Source organism: Ochotona princeps, chromosome 2 (assembly GCF_030435755.1).
Source record: "Ochotona princeps isolate mOchPri1 chromosome 2, mOchPri1.hap1, whole genome shotgun sequence".
Lineage (NCBI taxonomy): Eukaryota > Metazoa > Chordata > Mammalia > Lagomorpha > Ochotonidae > Ochotona > Ochotona princeps.
In genome coordinates, this window is record NC_080833.1 from 64,167,006 (window position 1) to 64,188,024 (window position 21,019).

A 21,019-nucleotide genomic window follows, 5' to 3' on the forward strand; every position below is an offset into this window, starting at 1 on the left:
TAATTTCCTCCTCATTTTTTCCAACCCTGCTATCTACGTATAAGGGCACGACTTGGCCAACTGCATTTGAAATTGCTTTCTAAATGGCACATATCATGAGCTGTGTTTGTGTAGAGCTGAGCCTAATTCACCTCAGAGGCCTACTGCTAGGCTTGCCGCTGACCTGCAGAAGTGTCACTGAGAGGGGTTCAGGGGGCTAACCTTAGTAACTCCCCAGGGCAAAGTAAACACAGTCTTGGTTCCATGTGCCATGAGCAGCATAATGAGCAGAGCTCTGCAAAGTCAGCAAGAGGGACAGCAGGTGACAGCACGTAGACATGTTTTACTTGTTTATCGAATTTACTGTCCGTCTTCCTAATTTATGTGTATCCTCCATGATGGCAAGGTTTCTTTCTGGTTGATTCACTTTAGTATTCTTAGCATATATGCCAGTTTCAGGACCAGAGCAGATTACTATAAAGTATTCTGTTGGATGCGTGAATGGGAAAGTTAGGTACAAGAGCAGTTCTGTGGAACACACTTTGGAATTTGTTTGGACTTTTCCCAAAAGGGATCAAGCGCAAGGCAGAGAGGGGATCCCAGACTGTAGATACAATGATTAGGATCATCAGCCACCCAAGAATCCTTTTTCTTAGTTTGAATATCCCTACAAGTAACAGAAGATCCCCAGATGGCAGAGGTTCAAAAATTGTGCTCACAGAAGAGCATCAATGACACTGAAGCAAGCAGTAGGTTGCAGCAGCAGCTTGTAATGTATAAGGCTCATAGATCTTTTCATAGTCCAGAACATAGTTTATTCCACAATATGTGCTCTCTCTCTCCCCTATGATCACCTTTCGCAAAAACCAGCACTGTCCTTTTCAAGGAAGATGGATTGAAATGGGTAGACATTCTCTTACACCTATGACCCAAACTCAGAGGTCTGTATCTGGGGGAGGGGGCAAAGGTATGCCTTCCCATTATTCTCTTTCATGGCTACTTGCCAAATATTTACTGTGTGTCAGACTCTATGGATAAGGTAGCATCCACAAAGCAATCAGGAGTGAGCGGAGGCATTGGCAAATCAGTCATCATTGTAATATGTTTGGAGTCATTCAGGTTAGAGATTGAAATGTTGAACTGAGGTATTGATATTGGGGATGGAAAGAAGAGAACAGAGCTTGGAGAAGTTCCAAGTGGAGGATAGCATGCTGAATGCTGATTTGGTTGGGGTAGAAAAGGGAAAGAGTGCTTGTTGTGACTCCGAGATTTCTGGTTATGCATCCAGGTAAAAAAAAAGTGATGGATTTGGGGGAGATGGAAGATGGCTTTGGCTCTGGCTGTACTAGTATGAGGTTCTATGTGCTACCCAAGTGGGAAAATGTCATCAGGAAGTACAATAACTTACTACTCAATGTCATTTTTAAAGTGGAAGAGTTTTCATTGTTTAAGTAATTTTTAAACTCCAGGAGCTATTCTGAAAAAAAATGTGTCCCCCTACGCTTCACAAAAGACTGACTTACAATTCTGGTATCCCTTCTAAGTGAATCTTATTTCTGAAACAAACAGCAGATCAGCCCTTATTGCCACTAAAAATAAACAGGGCCAGACCAGTAGGGAATGCGATCTGCCGGGCTCCATATTTAACAATGACTTCCTTCAGTGGCCTCTGCCCTGAGTCTTCCCTAGCCTCTGCACTGCCGGCTCAGAAGGATATTTAGTCTTGTAGCCTCAAATTCTTTAACCCTTCCATGGCTCCTCAAAGCAAACCCTAAGTATCTCTGAAATTTCAGGCATGTACAGGAATAAAACCAAAGAAGCAAGCTCCTTTGCTTCACCTGACCGGAGCAAAACAGTAAGCTGTGTTTCTTCAAAACTGAAATGAAATTTTTTAGTGAATTAGATACCCCATGACCAAGGAATAAACATTTTCACTGGAGTTGGGAAAATGATAGAACCCCTTCCAATTTTTGAAAGATTAAAAGTGGCCTGTCATTCTCCACTAATAGGGAAATATAATAATCCTCTGAATGAAGCCTGAGTAATCAACTACCAAGAGGAAACCCAATTCCTGCAGCTTCAAAAATTCACATATTCATTCATTCAATCAACGCATATTGAGCATTTTTCATAACATTCTGTGGGGAAGTATATTAAACAAAGATAAAAGTTGTTCTACCTCCTAAGGACATAACATACAAACGGTCAACTGTGGCTCAGTAATAATCACAGAATGTAAAGGGTTCTGCTAGTGCCACATGAACAGGAGGTGGTTCCTGTACAGATCCACTCCTTGAATCCTTGCAGCCGATGGAATATGTCCTCTCAGTACCATTATTTTGTAGATGAGAAGACAAACAGGGAAACTGAGGAACTTTCCCACAGTCAACTGTTAGTAAGTGGTAGAATTTAAAAGCAAAAAATCTTGGTTAAGGACAACTCTGTTGAGCTAGTAGCCTTAATATGAAACCTAGATTTGGCAGTTGACTTTCAGTGGCTGTATCTGAGACAGCCTGGTGAACAACCAGATGGAGATGAGTAGCTGGTGAGGTGGGTATATATATATATATATATATATAATATGTAGTGGTCCAGTTTGGGGCATTTTGAGTTGTTAAGATAGATAGATAAGCCACAAAGGGTCAGTTTCAGCAACGTAGTTCTCCTTCTGTAAGTAATAGAAAACAAAACAGGAACAGAAGCATCAGACCTATACTTTAAAAAGAATACGTGGTTGCTGGACACTAGACACTTACTGTAAAGAGTGGAAAAAAGAGGTTTCCGGTTAACATAGTATTTGCATTAAATTGCTGCTGTCACAAATAGACCCTCTCCCCATTTATTTTTCTTGTTCAAATTATCACAAAAGCAGATGATCCTAATAACTCTCACCCAACCAATGATTCTAAGGAATTAATCTCCTTTCATTGGTTGGCAAGGCCACCCATGACATGAGGTTTATTCCAAGTTCTCTGCCATCAGGAAGGGAGAGGGGCACCTGCTATTTGTGTCTTCCAATGACCTTTGACCCAATCCAACAGAGCAGAAGATGGCACTCTAATGGAGACTAGATATGTATGCAGTTCTAACTTGGTGGCCACTTCAAGCATGATTTACACTGTGGAAGGGAAGCATAAATTTTGATGGAATGATAATAACTATTATTATAATACCTGAGTAAGAAAAGAAAGCTTGTTTACTGTTTAGCAATAACTTTACATAGTCTAGCTCCTTATTTTGAAGCAAGTTAGTAAGGGATGAATTTAATGAGCAAATGAGGCTTAAAATAGCACAAAATCTTATTTGTCTAAATTTTTTTTGAAGATTCCAAATTGATTTTATATGTTCCCCCTAAGTGAACAAAGCTTAATTTAAGCTTTTCTTGATGGTTTAGGATTGCCACTGTGAACGTCATTTATTATAATGTAGGGTGTTGTATTCCAACGACTTTTGAGTGGCACAAAAATATTTGTTCTAGCACTGAATGCCTCCCAAATTCTAGGCAGTTTCCCTAGAACTGTAAAGTTAACTGCAGTTCAACTTTGTAGTTCCTGTGTTTTCTCAAGGCTTCTCCTGTATGTTTCTCAACACTTTCTAATGTCTCCTGATATTTTGATCTACTAGTCCTTCCCCTCTGTAGCTTTTCTTTCTTCTTCCTTTCAGACTCTCTAGTGTCCTTCTGTTTTCACACCTTACATTCACTTTGTTTTGTGTCTTATATTGGAAAGAACATACACATGCTTGGAAGTGTCATTGGCCTACATGCCAATACAAGCTGTCCCAGAAACTCTGCAACCTTTAACTATAATACCTCTGAAACACTCTTTTCTCAAACACAAGCCAAGAAGTTAACATGTGCCTTGCAGATTTACTTTAGAATTAACTGAGGTAAAGACTCAAGAGGTCAGAATAAGGTAAGGGCAGACTTAAACAGACAGAAAATCACTAGACAGGGTGAAGCAAAGAGGGCACATTCAGTATATAGGAGAGGACAGGCCAATGGCAGAGAGCCGCCTGGAGACTAATGGACAAAGGAAAGCAGTGGAGAGAATGGTGTGGTGCTTCAGTGACCAAATACCCCATCAGTATTCAACAAGTGGCAATTTGAACTCCACCAATGGCCAGAACTCCACCAGCAAAAAGGTGGGAGGGGGAGTTCACTGGAAGCTCAGGAGGTGAAACCAGACAAAGAACTGCCTGTCCTGCTGGTTTGTTTGATTTGACCAGGAGCAGAGACAGAGCAGCAGATTCCAAAATGCTGGCGTGGGAACAGGGTGGATGTCACTGCCCAGAACCCCAGCAGAGCTACATCAGGTGCCATCTTGTGTAGGGAGGCAATGGCTATGGGACAGGACTGTGCATAAGCTGGTTGCAAACTCATTTCTGGCTAAGTGCATTGCATGGCATCCTACAGGTTACACCCAAAATAGGTCCAGAAAGCCCCCAGACCTAATCACAAGTAGCACATGAGATGTCATTTTGTACAGTGTGGCTAAGGCTTTGAGACTGAAGGGAGAAGAGTGAGCTGTGTATGCACTGAATTGGGAGTGAACTCACTGAGTCTAGTGCATTGCACTGGTCCCACATTGAAAATAATATCGACTTTGGCATCTTATGTCTAAAAATAGGTCCATGTGATCCTAAGACCTAACGGCCAGTAGGTCCAACCAAGATCAACACTGCCAACAACCTAGCTATTTAGGACACCTGGGGACTGTTAAAACCAGAACTGGGAGAAAGCTTACACAGACAATGATGCAGCCAGAGCACAGGATCACAGGAGACGGAGAGTGGTGAACAAGGAACTGGGGCTATGGAGACCTTGGATGAGTCTAACATAAGAGCCCAGAACTGAAACTCACTGGAGGAAGTGGCACAAGTGACTGCAAACAAAGAACCATGTAACAACCGCAATAGGTAAAATCAAACTGTAGACCTGTGGTTGACACAGCTTAGAAATCTGTTCTCAGGAGGAGAAGAATCTGCTAACCAGAAGTACAATGACCAAGAGCAAAAGAAGAAACAGCAGCACAATGAATATTACTGTAGACTCCCCTGCGAAGGAGCAAAAGCCTTCGCCAACCTCAGAGTTAACTGAGGAATACATTGGAAAATAGGAGATACAGAATCCAGAAAACTCATTATGAAGTTTTTATCAACAATGAGAAGCATGTAAAAGAAGTTCAAGGAATTTAAGTAATATGTCACACAGGAAATAGCAACACTGAAACAAAGTCAAGTTGAATTATTGGATATGAAGGAAGCAATAGAGCAAATTAAAAATTCAGTGGAAAGTCTCCAAAATAGAATGAACAAGGCAGAAGAATCTTAAAATTGGAAGATATTTGCTGTCACCGTGGGAAAACAATCAAGAAGCTGGAAGCAAAGCTGCGTCAAGCTGAAAAAAAAAAAAAAAAAAAGTACGCAAGAATTGAAAGAAACTATGAAAAGGCCAAATGTAAGAATTATGGGAGTTCCAGAAGGTACAGAAAAAGAAACTGGGATTAAAAATGTATTCAATGAAATAATAAAGGAAAATTTCCCTGTTCTGAAAAAAAAATTGGGAAACAACATCCACGAGGGGCACAGAACTCCCAATGGGCTTGATCAAAAGTGATCTTCACCAGGACACATGATCATCAAGTTCTCTTCAGTCGAACATAAGTAAAAGATCCTTAAATGTGCACGTGAAAAAAATCAACTGACATGTAGAGGAATGCCAATTAAACTCACAGGAGGCCTCTTACAGGAAACTCTACAGGCCAGAAGAGAATGGAGTGACATATTGCAGATTCTAAAAGCAAAAAATGTAAGCCCAGAATCACATACCCAACAAAGCTTTCTTTCATCTTTGAAAATGAAATAAAATTCTTCCACAACAAAAAAATAGAAGAATATGCCTCTTCCGTATCTGCTCTACAAATGATACTTCAAGATGGTCTCCTGACAGAGAAGAGGAATAACACAAACCAAAACCAAAGGCAAATGTGAAGAACTTCCCAGTAAAATAACAACAGAAGACTAAAATAATGAACAACCCATTGCTAAAATGACAGGATCAAATTGCCACCTATTTATAATTAACCCTTAATGTAAATGGCTTAAGCTCAGTCAAAAGTCATAGATTAGTAGACTGGATTAAAAAAGCAAAACCCATCTATTTGTTGCCTACAGGAGACACATTTCACCAATAAAAATCAGTGGAAACTGTGTTTCATGGATTTTGATTTTTTGTTGTTGTTAGTGTCATCTCATCAGAACACTTTCTTCTGATTGAATTCTTCAATGACTCATAAATCATGCAGTAGCATAGTTTTCTTCAAGAAGGTTCTTGATTTTCTTTTTCATTTCTTCAGCAACACATTAGTCATTCAGTAGCATGTTATTTAACTTCATGGTGTTATTAATTTATTTTTTCTTCCTGTTGTTGATTTTGTTTTGTGGCTTTTCATTTAAGGTGGTGTATAGTAGCTGTGTAATGGAGACTCTCATATCTAGCAGCATGTAATTTAACTTCATGGCATTGTAAACTTCTGTTTTTCTTCCTATTGTTGATTTTGTATTGTGGCTTTTCATTTAAGGGGATGTACAGTAACTGTGAAATGGAGACTAACATATCCAGATGTGGGGATACAATGCAGTATGCATCTCTACTTTCAAATCAAAGATGGACTTCCAATGAAACTGTTTACTATATGACAATAGGATGATGGAATCTCTGCCATTGTCCATGTCCACAATAATGGACAAATGACTGTGTATGAAGAACTATACTTTAGTAATAATAAAGGGAACTTGACAGGGCTGGGGGGAAATTGAGGAGGGGATCAAGGAAATCCCAGGGACCTATGGAACTGTATCATAAAATGTTAATAATAACAATAACAATAATAAAAGATTTTTTAAGTTAGAAAAAATTCTTCCCTGACTCATAGATCATACAGTAACATATTTTCTTCAAGAAGGTTCTTGATTTTCTTTTTCATTTATTCAGTGACACATTAGCTATTCAGTATCATGTTTTTTAATTTCATGGCATTGTAAATTTTTTTTCTTCCTGCTTGTTTTGTTTTGTGGTTTTTTACTTGGGGGTATTTATAGTGACTGTGTACTGGAAACCGTCATGTCCAAATGTGAGGATAAGGCGCAGTGTGCATCCCTACTTCCAGATAGAGGATGGACTCTCAGTGAAACTGTGGGATGTGCCATGACAATGCGATGCTGGACTCTCTGCCATTGTCTGTGCATGCATTGATGTACTTACAGCTGTTTATGAGGAACTATACTATTGTAATGACATATGGGACTCAACTAGAGGGTAGGGAAAATCCCAGGGCCTGTGGAACTGTACCATAAAAATAATAATAATAATTTTAAAAATGAAATGAGAAGATCTTTCACACTAAAACAATTAGCCAAGATAATAATAATAGTGATAATAAAAGTTATAAAAACTGATGGTCATTATTGTTACTCTAGCACCCATGAGACTTGGTTTTGGCACTGTCAATGAAAAGAGAAGTGACCCACTGGACCCCAGGGAGTTGGATACCAGGTGTAGACAAAGGAAGAACTTGAATAAAAGGAGACATTTCCAAGGAAGGGGTGGCTGAAGCCAAGATATTGGGATCCTGAGAGTCTCCAAGATGCTAGGGATCTGTTAATGTGCTTGAGCAGAATCAAAAGAAAGACCTAATGTAAACAGATGAGACTGAAACAGGATAAACAAGAAAAGAAGATTGATTTGAGATGCTTCCATGTTTCTCAAAAGAAAAAAGTGAGAGGCAGCAGAGAGGTGGAGTTCTAAACCAGGAAACTCTCCTAAGCAATCAATCGATCTACCTTCCTCTCGGAGGAGCTTTGATGCCTCTGTCTGTTCTTGCCAGCAATCTGCTTCCTTGTATTTCACAACCCCTTGCCAAGTCTAGATATATCCAGAGGAATGAAGGCAGTTTTGTACTGGGCAACTTGCCTAAGAGTTTCCATTACATAAACAGTAGGTGCTTAGTAACTATGTGTTGAGCAAACGAAAAGAGAAAGGAAGAAAATGTGATTTTTCACTAATACAGCATAAGCTCTTCTATTGCCCAGAGGATACATCATGTTTAGCAATCTTAAAGCAGGTGGCAAAGTACCTCCCCAGTGTGTACATCACAGCTAATTTCAATCAATGGTCAGCAAATGAGTAGCCTGTGCCTTTGTCGGAAATTCTGCCCCAGCCTCATGTTTTATTTATTTAACTAATGGCTGCCTTGGTAGTAGCTCATCAGGATGGAGTTTACTGAGCTTGGCAAAGCAAAAATTTATGAATTTGTTTACTCATATGTTTCCAGCTGGGGTGCTGAGTTGTTATCCGGGCTGCAGATGACCATTCTTATCCTCCCAAAGTCCCTAAAGTAGGCAGCTCAATAAACAAAGCGTCAGCTTGAGAAACAACATGTCAACACTGACACAATCTGGTTATTTGCTGCTTGGCGATAGTCAGTGTCCAAAGCCTCACATAATGACTCATTCTGGAAACACTCCTCCTGACATAAAATGAATAGAAGTCAGGTTATAGTATGATTTGGTTTAGTTTTGCTACCTAATCTTCTGTGAGAAAAATAAGTATTTGCCTCCAAATTTAGTTTAGTTTCCCCTTCCCCCCACAATCCCTTTGGATAAATTCATCTTTTAATCGCAAATCAGGCAAATCAAATGAAAATGGGGGCCTGGTGCGATAGTGTAGCGGTTAAAGTCCTCGCCTTACACGCTCCAGGATCCCATATCAGTGCTGGTTCTAATCCCGGCTGCCCTGCTTCCCATCCAGCTCCCTGTGTGTGGCCTGGGAAAGCAGTCGAGGATGGCCCAAAGCCTTGGGACCCTGCACCCATGTAGGAGACTTGGAAGAGGCTCCTGGCTTCGGATTGGCTCAGCTCCAGCCATTGCAGCTGCTCGGGGAGTGAACCATCGGATGGAAGGTCTTCCTCTCTGGCTCTCCTCCTCTCTGTATATCTGCCTTTCCAATAAAAATAAATAAATCTTTTTAAAAATCAAAATGGGATGACTCTCCCGTCTTAATTAATTTAGTTACTTGTGCAGCAGATAGTTAGTGAGTACCCACTGTGCATAAGGCACTGGGGGTACGGTGGTGACCTAAGCCTAAAATAAACATGAACCAAGTTCTTAAGAATGTTGCAGTTTTGTATAGAAAACAGACATTGAATCAATGATTGCAGATACAATGAGAATTACTAAGGGCGCAATGGGGTGGAAAAGGTGTTGGGAGAAACAGCTTATAGGTTGACAGAAACAATTAATTAACAGAGAAACATGAGCTACCAGGGTAAATAAGTGACTGGACCAGTATAGTAGATGATTTAAGAGGGCTATTTTTATCTTTGTAACAAACCATAATGATACCTGTATAGCAACTGCTTATTGAATGTCTTTCACAGCCACTTAACAGATGAGGCTGAGAATGTACAGCCACATAGCAAGAAGTCACTGTACCGTGATTTCAACCCAAGCCTGGCTCCTCTTTATATTTTAATACCATACATTTAGTGTTCTGATCATTTGCTTTCTTTCTCATTTGGTCAGCAGAAACCAGTTTTTCCTTCACTTAATTCAGTTAATTTGGAATTTGAGGTGCTCATCATTGTCTTGCCTTTGACAATCAATTCTCTGTTATCTTTCTAGATTTGGGGCCATGCTATCTTTATCCTTGGGCCCTTTCAAATGCAGCAGAGGCCAGCAAAGTCAATTTTGTGGAATCAGGCTTGTCTGGTCACATTAAATATCACCTTCCTCTAATGAAAATACAGCTTTTTGTTTGTCTTAATGAGCACAGGAGTCCTTTGTGTCCAATCTCTTCCTGGAGGAGGTAATTGCACATGAGTGACCTTTGATGAAAATCACATCAGGGAGCTATTTGAAGACAACAAGGTGAGCCAGTGCAAAGCCTCAAGCCACATGCCAGCATTCCAGAGGAAACTAGCCTTGGGAACAGCATTTCCACTAATAGCACCTTCGCACCCCTGTTGGACAGAGGAAAATCAACTATTTCCCCTCCCCCCAAAAAATATCAGTGATGTAGAAATATATCTCTTTAACTTCCCACCCCTTTTGTTTTTGTTTTTTGCACTTACTTATATTAATTGAACAAATTTCACATATTTTGCAGTGTAGATTCAAGAGCATAGTAATACTTCCTCTTGCCTGCATTCCACACTGATCTATCTTCCTGTCTTCCTTCCTTCCTTTCTCATTTTCTTTTTCCTTCCTTATTTATTTATTTTTTCTTCTTTGCCGTCTTCCTTCTTTTCTCTCTTCCTTCCTTTCTTTTCCTTGCTTTTACAATGCCATACTTTCATTTCACTTCACAATCGCAGGCTTAACACTCCAGTAGTCAAAGATATTAACAAATAGCAACTAGAAAATTAAAAGCAAACTGATACTAGTACTCAGGAGTATAGATAAAGGATGCAAGCAATAACCAAATCACTTATAAAGGTTGCATTTTTATTGTATTCTATGTATTAGTTGCCATAGATCATATGAAAGTTATATTTTAGGGACAATTGTTCACAATTGCATCCATTTTTGCAAAAGCCAAGATTTTGTTCTTTTTTATAGCTAAGCAATATTCAGTAGCATATTTGTAACACTTTTTCTTTTTAACTAATCTATCCATTAATGGGCAACTGGGTTGATTCCACATCGTAGCTATTATGATTTGTACTCCTATAAGCCTAGGAAGTATGGATAACTTTCGTTTACTGGTTTCATTTCATTTGGATGAATTCTCAGCGGTGGAATGACTGGTTCATGGCATATCTATTTTCAGATCTCTGCAGCAACTCCATACTGACTTCCATAATGATGGTACAAGTTTACATTCTCGCCAACAGTGGAGTAGGGTGGCTTTTTCCCCAATCCTTATCAATATTTGTCATTTACTGATTTCTGTATGATAACCATTTAAACCATCGTTAGATGAAATTTCATTGTGGTATTTATTTACATAGCTGATAGCTAGTGAATCTGAGCATTTTCTCTTGTGTCTAACCTCTTTTTCACTTGCTACATGTCATACACCTAAACTATGTACCATCCCTGTCCCTATGGCCCTCCCGTTTTATTGTCAGCCCATTAACAATAATAATAAATGCTAAGTCATTGAGACTTGAGTTTCATGACAGTTACTTGTGCCTTGATTTCCTCATCTGATAAAGTGAATGGTAGAATCTACTTCATAGGATTGGTTTACACAGTGCCTGGCATGTTATGAGAACACATAGCTGGCATTTTGAGTAATGAATGTCTTGTTTTAGAATAAGTAGAAAAGACAGTCAGGGATAGCCTTTTTGAAGAGGTGGCTTTGAACCTTAGACCTAAGAGACAGAAAATGGGACAAGCATATGAATAGCTGGAGAAAAGACTGGAGATCACATAATTCATCTTACTGTCTTTTGAATAACTTCCATACCCTCCCTCCCCCGAGCTTCAGTTTCTTACATAAAACAAAGTTCCTAGCCTGACCAAGGGATTTTCAACCTTGACAATGCATCCAAATTCTCAAGGACTCATTAAATGTGAAGAACTGGATCAACCGCAAAACTGCTGTTGAAGGAAATCTGGAGTGAGCCCTGAGAATTTGTGTTTCTAGCAAGTTCCTTCACTACTGCTGCTGTCCTGGGAACCACACTGTGAGAATCACTGAATCATCTCTAAGATAACTGCTGCCAGAGATATTGTGGGAGTTACAAGAGTTAATAGGCACTTAGGAAAGGTCTCTGTGGGAATAAAGGTGTTTGTGTGAAATGTGACATCAACTGATTAGACAAATGACATTGCCTTCAAGAAAATGTAGATTGATAGGGAACACAATGAGTTCCATACACATAGGTAGCATCATATCAGAGCACAGAACAAAGCATATGTGTCAAATGCTTAGCAACTGATCAGATAGACATAACCCACCTCAACTGGTCAGGTCAACAATATTTCTCAACTCACATCTCTCAGCTGGCTGACATGGTAATATGTCAAGAACTATGTCTACTATACAAGAGACATAAAAAAGCAGAACTCTGAGCCCAGCTAGAGTCCTCCCCTTGCATGTGCTGGGATCCCATATGGGCGCTGGTTTCGTGTCCCTGCAGCCCCACTTCCCATCCAGCTCCCTGATTGTAGCCTGGGAAAGCACTAGTGGATGGCCCAAGGCCTTGGAACCCTGCACTCTCGTGGGAGACCCAGAAGAAACTCCTGGCTGCTGGCGTCAGATTGGAAAGGCTTTGGCTGTTTTGGCCATTTGGGGAGTGAATCAGCAGACAGATCTTTCTCTCTGTCTCTTGTCCTCTCTGTATATCTGACTTCCCAATAAAAATGAATAAATCTTTCCAAAATAAAAAGCAGAACTGTGATGTACTGAAACTATGCAAAATAATTGATCAACTGATAGGCAGTACTTATAATAAGCTTCCAAAATTCAGACTTGGATGGATTCCTCCTTTGAGGACTACTCCTGACAAACCCAAGGCTGTTTCTCAATAAAACCTACCTTCACTTACTTTGCTCAACCTACCTTATTGACTGCATTGCAGTTCCTCATTGTCATTAGACAAAGAATAGCTACCAAATTCCTGTAAAAATTCGGCCAGGTAAATGAATTATCTAATCTTAATTAGGAAATTTGATTTCAATACTAACATATTCACAGCAACTGCTCGTTCTGATTTTCCCTTTGGATCTCCCTCTTCACCCTTAGGCGTGTTGGTTAAATAGCCGTTCTTTCCTTCTATTCTCCGTGTGAGACTACCCACCATCCTCTGCTTCATTATTTCAATTCAGCCAAGACTCTCAAAGAAGCCAGATAAATGTTGCACTCAGGGTTCAATAGATTCACCTGCTTTTAGAATAGCTATTTTGGCATGGAAGATGAGGCATACAGATGAAATTAGAAACCTATAAAAAGGCATTCAACGTTATTAGCCATCAGAAAAATGCAATCAAAAGCACAATGCGATATTTCTTACTCATAATAATGGCTACAACTAGAAAGAGACAATTAGAAGCATTGACAAGGATATAGAGAAACTGAAACACGCATTGTGAGTGGCAATATAAAATGATACAGACATTTGGTAAAGCAGCTTGGAAATTCCTCAAAATGTTAAGCAAAATTATCAAATGACTAAATTCTTCTTTTTAAAAATTTATTTATTTATTTTATTATTGCCTGATGCAGTTCTATAGGTTCTGGGATTTCCCTTCCCTCCTTCTCAAATTCCCACCCCCACTAACTTCTCCCATGTCCTAACAATAGTATAGTCCTTCATAATCAGTCATAAGTGCATCATTCTGCTATTTAAATGTATCCTGACATTGTAGACATGGATATTGGCAGAGTTCAGCATCCTATTATGAGTAACAATTCTATACTTCAGTGTACACTCAAGAGAAATGAACACACATCTCAACACAAAGTCCTGTATGTGAATCATTGTAATACCATTATTCATAACAACCTAAACATGGAAACAAACCAAATGCCTATCAGATGAATCAATTAACAAAATGTGGTATATCAATAAGTGTAATATTATAGTAATAAAAGGAGACAAAGTGGAACTTGACTGAACTATAAGATGCTGGACTCTATGTTTAGTATATGCTTGCAAAGAGGGAATCTCAACTGAACTTGAACTGCAGTTATGCAACAAGGTAGAGTAATCCACCATGGGGGGAGGGTGCGGGGAGGGGGTGGGGAGAATCCCAGTACCTATGAAACTGTGTCACATAATACAATGTAATTAATGAATAAAAAAATAAAAATAAAAATAAAAGGAGACGAAGTACTGTTACATGCCACTGAATGGATAAAATTGAAATAATTCTAAGCAAAATAAACTAGAGAGAAATGACAATATAGTAATTCCCAGTTACTCACTGGCTATGCATTTCAAGATTCCAATGAGAAGCCTAAAGGTGAGAATGGTACCAAATCTTTTATAGACTATGCCTTTCCTATACATGAAAGAATGTTGTTATGGTAAAGTTTAGCTTGTAATTTAGGAATAATAAAAGATTAATTCTAGTAGTAAAATAGAAAAACAATAAGAATAATGACACACTGTAATAAAACTTATGCAATTTCTTCCTTAAAATGCCCTATTTTTCAGGAAAAAAAATTATCCGTCTCTTCATGATGTGAGATAAAACAATGCCTTTCAATCTGAAAACCTAGATGGCTGCTAAGTGACTATGATGTAGGTAACATAAGCAAAATGAATACATGGAATAGAGAAATAATTCACATCCATGGTAGGACATACCAGGTTTCACCACATTGCCCAGAATGGCATTCAACATAAAGCTTAGAAATTGGTTATTTCTGAAAATTTTCACGTAATAGTTTTGGATATAGTGGCCATTGGTAATTGAAACTGTTGGAAATAAAACTGCAGAAAATAAAACCATGGTGGGATGGAGGTGGCTATTATATATTTTAAGATTCAATTTATGAGAAATGTCTAGAAAAGGCTAATCTATGAAGACAAAAAGCAGATCAGTGATTGCCTGAGGCTGGTATATAATAGAGATTGACTATAAATGGACATACGGTTTCTTCTCAAGATGACAAAAGTGTCCTAAAATTAGATTGTGGTAATGGCTGCCCACTCCATGTTTAAAATGGGTGAATGCTATAGTCTGCAAATTATATGTCAATAAAACTGCTTAAAATTCATTTTAAAAGTAGAATAAAATTAAATTTTAAAAACAAATGGAATTTCTTAGGCCTGTCTTTGAGGGTCAATTATTGCTAAAGTTGACATATGTACATCATTCTAAATGCTTAGACATTAAAACCTAGTAATCCAGTAAAACAAAAATAAAAGTAGCATACATGGTACACTGGCAGAATTGAGATACTTAATAAGCATATTGATTTCATGTTCTCTATGTGCCAGGCAATGGGGGGAAGTGTTGTACAATGTTTTACCATTCAATTATTTATTCAAAAATATCTGGTGAACAACCTCTATGTACTAGACACTGTTGTTGGTGTTGAAGATACCATGTGAATAAGCCAAAAATTCTACATTTTGTGACGCCTACATTCTAAAAATGGAGAAAGAAGATAAACATGCAGACACACAAATCCATGGTTGTGATTATTTTAGTTAATGTTACATGATTTAAAAAAGAAAAAAGCTTGAATAATAAGAAAGAGTGAAAGTAGGCTACAAAGAGGTATAATTTCAAGTAGCAAGTTAAGATCTCTCCAGCTAGTGCCAGCACTGTGGAGTAGTTATCTCAGCGTTTGCCTGCAGTACTGGCATCCCATAAGGGCGTTGATTCAAGTCCCTTCTGCTCCATTTCTGACCGAACTCTGATTATGGCCAAGGAAAGCAGCAAAGGATGGTGCAAGTTCTTGAACCCTGGCCACCCACATGGGAGACCCAGCAGTAGCTCTGGGCATCTGGCTTCAGTTTGACTCAGCTCCAGCTACTGTGGCCGTTTGAGGAGTAAATCAGCAGATGGAATATCACTCACTCTGTTTCTCTCTCTCTCTCTCTCCATCCCTCCCTCCTTCTGTGTGTGTGTCCTTCTCTAACTTTAACTTTCAAATAAAAATCAAGTAAATTTTAAGAAAAAAAAAAACCTCCCTAAGTAACACCCAAAAGATGTAAAGACATTATTATACTATAATGGGAAAAGTAGCCTGTGTGGCAGGAGTGATTACCTTAAAGCACTTCCAGTAGCAAGCACTGGGGATGTGGCAGCATGATTACGGGAAAATGCTATGCACAAAGATGCTGCAAGGATACACAAGAACAGAAGGTACAGGTCTTGCAGGTTATGGCATAGAGTTTCATTTAGACTCTGGTTTCTTGTTCTCAGTGCAATAGGAAGCTATGGGAACTTTTAGCAGATGACTGATATTATCTAATCTACCTGTTAAGAGCATTCCAGAAGATTGCTAGAGACTGGAATGTAGAAGAGGTGGATAATAAGAAAAGTTAAGAGCTAAAAGTGTTGTAGAAGCTACAGATGATGTTACCTTAGATAGAGGTAGTGAGGATGGGAGGTAGTAAAATTTGGGATGCATGTAGGAAGATCCAAGGGGATTGGATGAGTCGAGGGGAGATAGGAAAACAGTATCAAGAATGATCCTCGGGTGTAGGCATTTAGCACAGATTTTACAATGCCACTTGAAACTCGCACACCCCACATTGGAGTGTCTGGGTCCCAGATCTGTCTCCACTCTTTGCAGCTTCCTGCTAACATTCACCCGAGGAAGTAGGGGATGATGACTCAAGCACTTAGGCCCCTGATATCCATGAAGGAACTTTGGATTGAATTCCTAGGTCCTGGCTTCAGCCTAGCCCACCCTTTGCTATGGAGGCCATTTGTGAAATGAACCAGTTGTCTTTCTCTTTGCAGCTCTAAGTCTAGCTCCATCTTTCAAATAAAGAAGAATATTTTAAAATATAGTGAGATAGCTGCTGTAGGAAGCAATATTTAAGTACCTCAAATCAAGACAGAAAGAAAGAAAGAAGAAAGACACAGGAAGACAGAAAGACAGAAAGACAGAAAGACAGAAAGACAGAAAGAAAGAAAGAAAGAAAGAAAGAAAGAAAGAAAGAAAGAAAGAAAGAAAGAAAGAAGGAAAGAAAGAAAGAAATCCTTGATTGGCAAAACTTCCTTTAAGAATAAGCAGTTTAATTTTGTTCATTTCCTAAATTTATTCAAAAGGCAGAGAAACAAGCAAGATGCAGTGAGAGACCCTCTTTTTTTTTTAATTTTGTTTTATGACACAGTTTCATAGGCTCTGGGATTCCCCCAACCCCCTCCACGACCTCCAAGGTGGATTCCTCCACCTTGTTGCAGTATTACAGTTCCTATCCAGTCATGATTCCTTCACTGCAAGCATGTACCATGCATAAAGTCCAGCATCTTATTGTCCAGATAAATTCAAAATTTTTCTTGGGAGACCATCCCTGGTCTGAAAGTAGAACTGGCAGAATATCATCCTCTCCAATGAAAAGCCACAACATAACATCATCGACAATTTACAACATCATGGAATTAATTGACATGGTACTGAGTGACCTATATGTTAGAAAATGCAAATTTTTAACTACATCCTGTGACTACTTCATTGACTTTCAATTTTAGTTTATACACAGCTGGCTGCTATACACCTTAAAATGGTTATAGGGTACTATTCAGCTGTCTCGTGTCTATTTCCACTTTTATATTTAGCAGTTTGTAGTATTGAAGCATGATTTTACTGATCTTGGCAAATTTTAGGATAGTCCAAACAGGCTTATAACTCTAACAAGGCATATGCTAATACTTGAGGAGCAGAACAGTTTTAGGAGGAGTGTGCAGAGAATCTTCAATACCTTAGTGAGGAGTAACTAATCTTTCGAGAGACACTCCTTTTTACATGCTCACTCCTCAGAGGCCCCCAACATCTGGAGACCGGCCAGGCCAACGTTGGGAGCCAGAAATCCTATCCTGGCCTCCCTTGAGGATGATGGGAGCCCAAGTACTTGAGTCCTCATCTGCTGCCTCCCAGAAACTCCCAGGCAATTGGCAGGAAAGTAATGACTTGTGCTCAGGCTCTGGCATGAGAAGTAGACATCCCAAGTGGCATCTTACTGATTTTACCAAATGCCCACCTCCAATCCCAACATTTTAGATGAGCTTTATATATGTTCATGCACAGAGGAAAGAAAAATGGGACTCTGAAATATTAAATAATCTCGCCCCAAAATTATCCACCTAAGGCATGGAAAAAGCAGGCTTAAAGTCAGGAGCTGCAAAGATTCGTAGTTTAAATGTTGCTTAGTTCCAACTCCTGCCCTGGAGTTCATCCAACCTTTGCCAGTAAATGGGTGGGAATCAGTAAGATGGAGTCTGGTGGACAGAGCAGCTCTCTTGGATGTGAATTCTGTACCGAGGCTTGCCGTTGGGGAAAAAGGGGAAGGAGTGGCTTGAACAAGGAACATTTTTCTAGTGGATCACATTAAAAATCAGCATGGCTTACACCACGTCAGCCTGAACTGTGATTGACAGCTAATAAAAGCCCAGTAATTGCAGGAAAACATCAGATTGGAAAGTGCAGGGGTTCTTGAAACACCTGAAGCTCTTTAATGTCTCATGTTTGCTCCACACTACAAGGCAGCTCCCAGAGCAAGACCAGGCTCATTACTGAGCTAATGGGCATTATGCTGTAAAGTACCCTTCCCTCTTTCAAATAAATCTGAATTTTAAGAATTGAAGCCTGATATTGCCATGCTGCAAATGTTTGCAAGGACATCAACTGAGTGGTTTTGATGTCAAGTTAAATTTGACTTAGCCTGCTCTATTCTCTTGAGGGAAGCTCTGGAAGACCAGCTGGGTCACAGGGAGAATTCCTTTTGCTCTGGTTTTTCGGGTTGTGACAGAAAATCAGACCTTGATTCCCAGAGCTTACTTGCCCAAGAGGGACTGATCTAGATACTTCAGCCCAAAGGAGTTAGTCCTGATGAAAGTTGTCATGCCAACCCAGTTCCTGATTTTGAGTTGTTATGCTGTTTCCTGATGGGGTACAGAAGTCTGGGGTTGGTGGAAGGAGAGATTCATTTATTATAAAGTATGCATGAGCCTCCCACTGAGTTACAGACACTGTCCTGCCTCCAGAAATAATGACAAATGCTTACAAAGCTTTAAAGAACAAGAGTGACAGCAAAAATAAATAAGAACTTTTGTATGTGCAGTGCCTGGGTGTGTGTGTGCATGGAGAGCCAACTTACTTTGCTAGGAGCTGGGCAGCCCAGCGTTCTTTCACCTGTGCCACTCTAGACCCAGCTCTGAGCATGAGCTGGCTGGAGTAGATAGCTCCTCCAGTGTGCTGTGGATTATCCTGGACATTTTTTACTTCACAACAGCTCTAATGACCTGAGCATCAAGTTCTTACTGGGAATTAATAATTGGCTAGGCTTAATAATATTTACTGTGTCCCAGGCCATTTTCCTAGCTAGCCATTAATTTTAAGCAGTGACCTGGGCTCTGGCCATTAGTGCTCCCTGGACCAGAAGCTGCCATGAGGCAACTGCTCACAGCCTTCTTCCTTGTAGGCAGGATTCTCTGGCCCACTCTCCATTTTTCCTCCTGTGGCATCAGTATCAGGAGTTTGGGTGTAGGCAAATAGTTATTAGGGAATCACACACATCTATGTTTTGTGTCTCAGGACATAATGTTTCTCAGAAGACAGGAAGATCAAGAGGTTGGGTTTCATTTATTCATTTATCATCCATCTATTTGTTTGGCATTAATTAAATGCTTTTAATGTGTCAGCATGGAAGAGAGATTTACCAAGATTGACCTAATGTAAATGAACTTACTTCCTACCAATAACTAGATAGAGAACCTCACCAAATGAGGTTTTAAAGAAAATATCCCACAGAACCTGGAAGTCTGGACACTGTGAGGGAGAAGTCAGAAAAGAGTTGGCTGGGCACCACATCCCCGGGGAGGGAGCTGCCTCCCGTCCTGTATTCCTGATGAGGTTCTATCTCACAAGCTAGGCAGAGTCTCTCCTTCCCACTTCTGTCTCACGAATTCATCCACCTAGCATCTGAGTACCTGAAGGAAGAACCTGCAAATATTGCATCAGAATCTCAGCTCACTAGAGCGTGGTTATTTCCACCCGTGTTATTAAAACACTATGTGTTCTAACGGTATAGACAGACACAGTTCTCTCAGAGAACAAGGTATCTCCTGGGAAGCTAGGTCACATAATATGTATAATTCTTAGTGTGCTTCCAAAGCATCATCAGTCTCTCTAAATGCTTAGACCAGACTTTATTTCCTCTTTTGGAAGTGGTTCAGCCCTTGATACATGCTTATTTCAGCTGCTGGAAGTGTAACATTGTATTTGGAACATCTATTGTCATTTTATTGGCAGCACTTGCCAAAAGGCACTTAAGGCATAATTCAGACTTCAACTTGTTGGCATTGTTTGATGCATCTGCATTAACTCAAAGGATGGGTAATTGATACCATAGAGCTCAGGCAGCTAGACAGGAATCACACACACACACACAAAAAAAAACTTTCAGGAGCAGGTGGACCCCTGCATACTCTTATGGTGTCAGTGACCTTAAGGAGTCAACATGGTACAGCCATTTAGGCCTTTCCCAAAAGGGTTTGAAGCTGCTTTCTGGGTCAAGGACACAGAGAAGAGACAGCACATGTGGTTCTGGCATATCACCAGATGACATATATGTCACTGGTCAATCAGTTTGAGCTATGAAAATCACAGCAGAATCATTAATGCTGGGGCAAAAAGAGATGCTGCTGGAAACTTTCTCCAAAATGTTTTTCTCAGTGATAATCGGCACAATGTCTTCAATCATAGGTCACACAAGAAAATAAAGGGTTATTCCAGTAAGTATCATGAGAAAAAGCAGGGCCTATGATTTTTGGTGACCTTGGATGAACTGGCAAAGTAACCTCATGTAGCACATTTACTGAGCTATATAGAACCTCAGGAGTATGTTAAGTGTTAGGGCAAGTTCTTTTGAATAAATAGACCAAGAAGTGTCATCTGGCCAAAAGTGTCTAGTTGATCTTCTCCTTGTTTGAAATGGGTAAGAAAATTAATTCCCTCATTTGTGAAAAAGTCAACCATAGACACTGACTTTCTTGATATTACTCACTATTGAATAATGTTACATCTGCAGATGGCCCTTATCATTTTTGCAGGAAATTTTTAATTGGGCTTCTCCATGAAAAGATATCATGGTGAGCACAGTATTTCCCCAGCATGTGGAACTTTCAATGACAAAATCCAGACAATCCTGACAAACCTGGTTGGTTAGTCACCCTAAAAGTGTCAGAATCAGTACGGCAGATTTACTGAGCTCCAAAATCACCCCTCTGCTAATCCTTCGCAGCGACACTTTTTTTCCTGCCAGCCACTAGACTACATCATCTCTAGTAAACGGAGACTATTTTCCCCAAAGCCTTCAAATCCAAACAACACACTTCAAAGTCTAGT

At 39.6% G+C, this 21,019-nt stretch overlaps 1 protein-coding gene across 3 annotated transcripts in view; it reads left to right on the forward strand.

Moving 5' to 3' along the window:
- ST6GALNAC5 (ST6 N-acetylgalactosaminide alpha-2,6-sialyltransferase 5) overlaps positions 1-21,019 on the forward strand; it is a 167,597-nt gene that overhangs the window by 121,793 nt on the left and 24,785 nt on the right. The window lies entirely within an intron of this gene.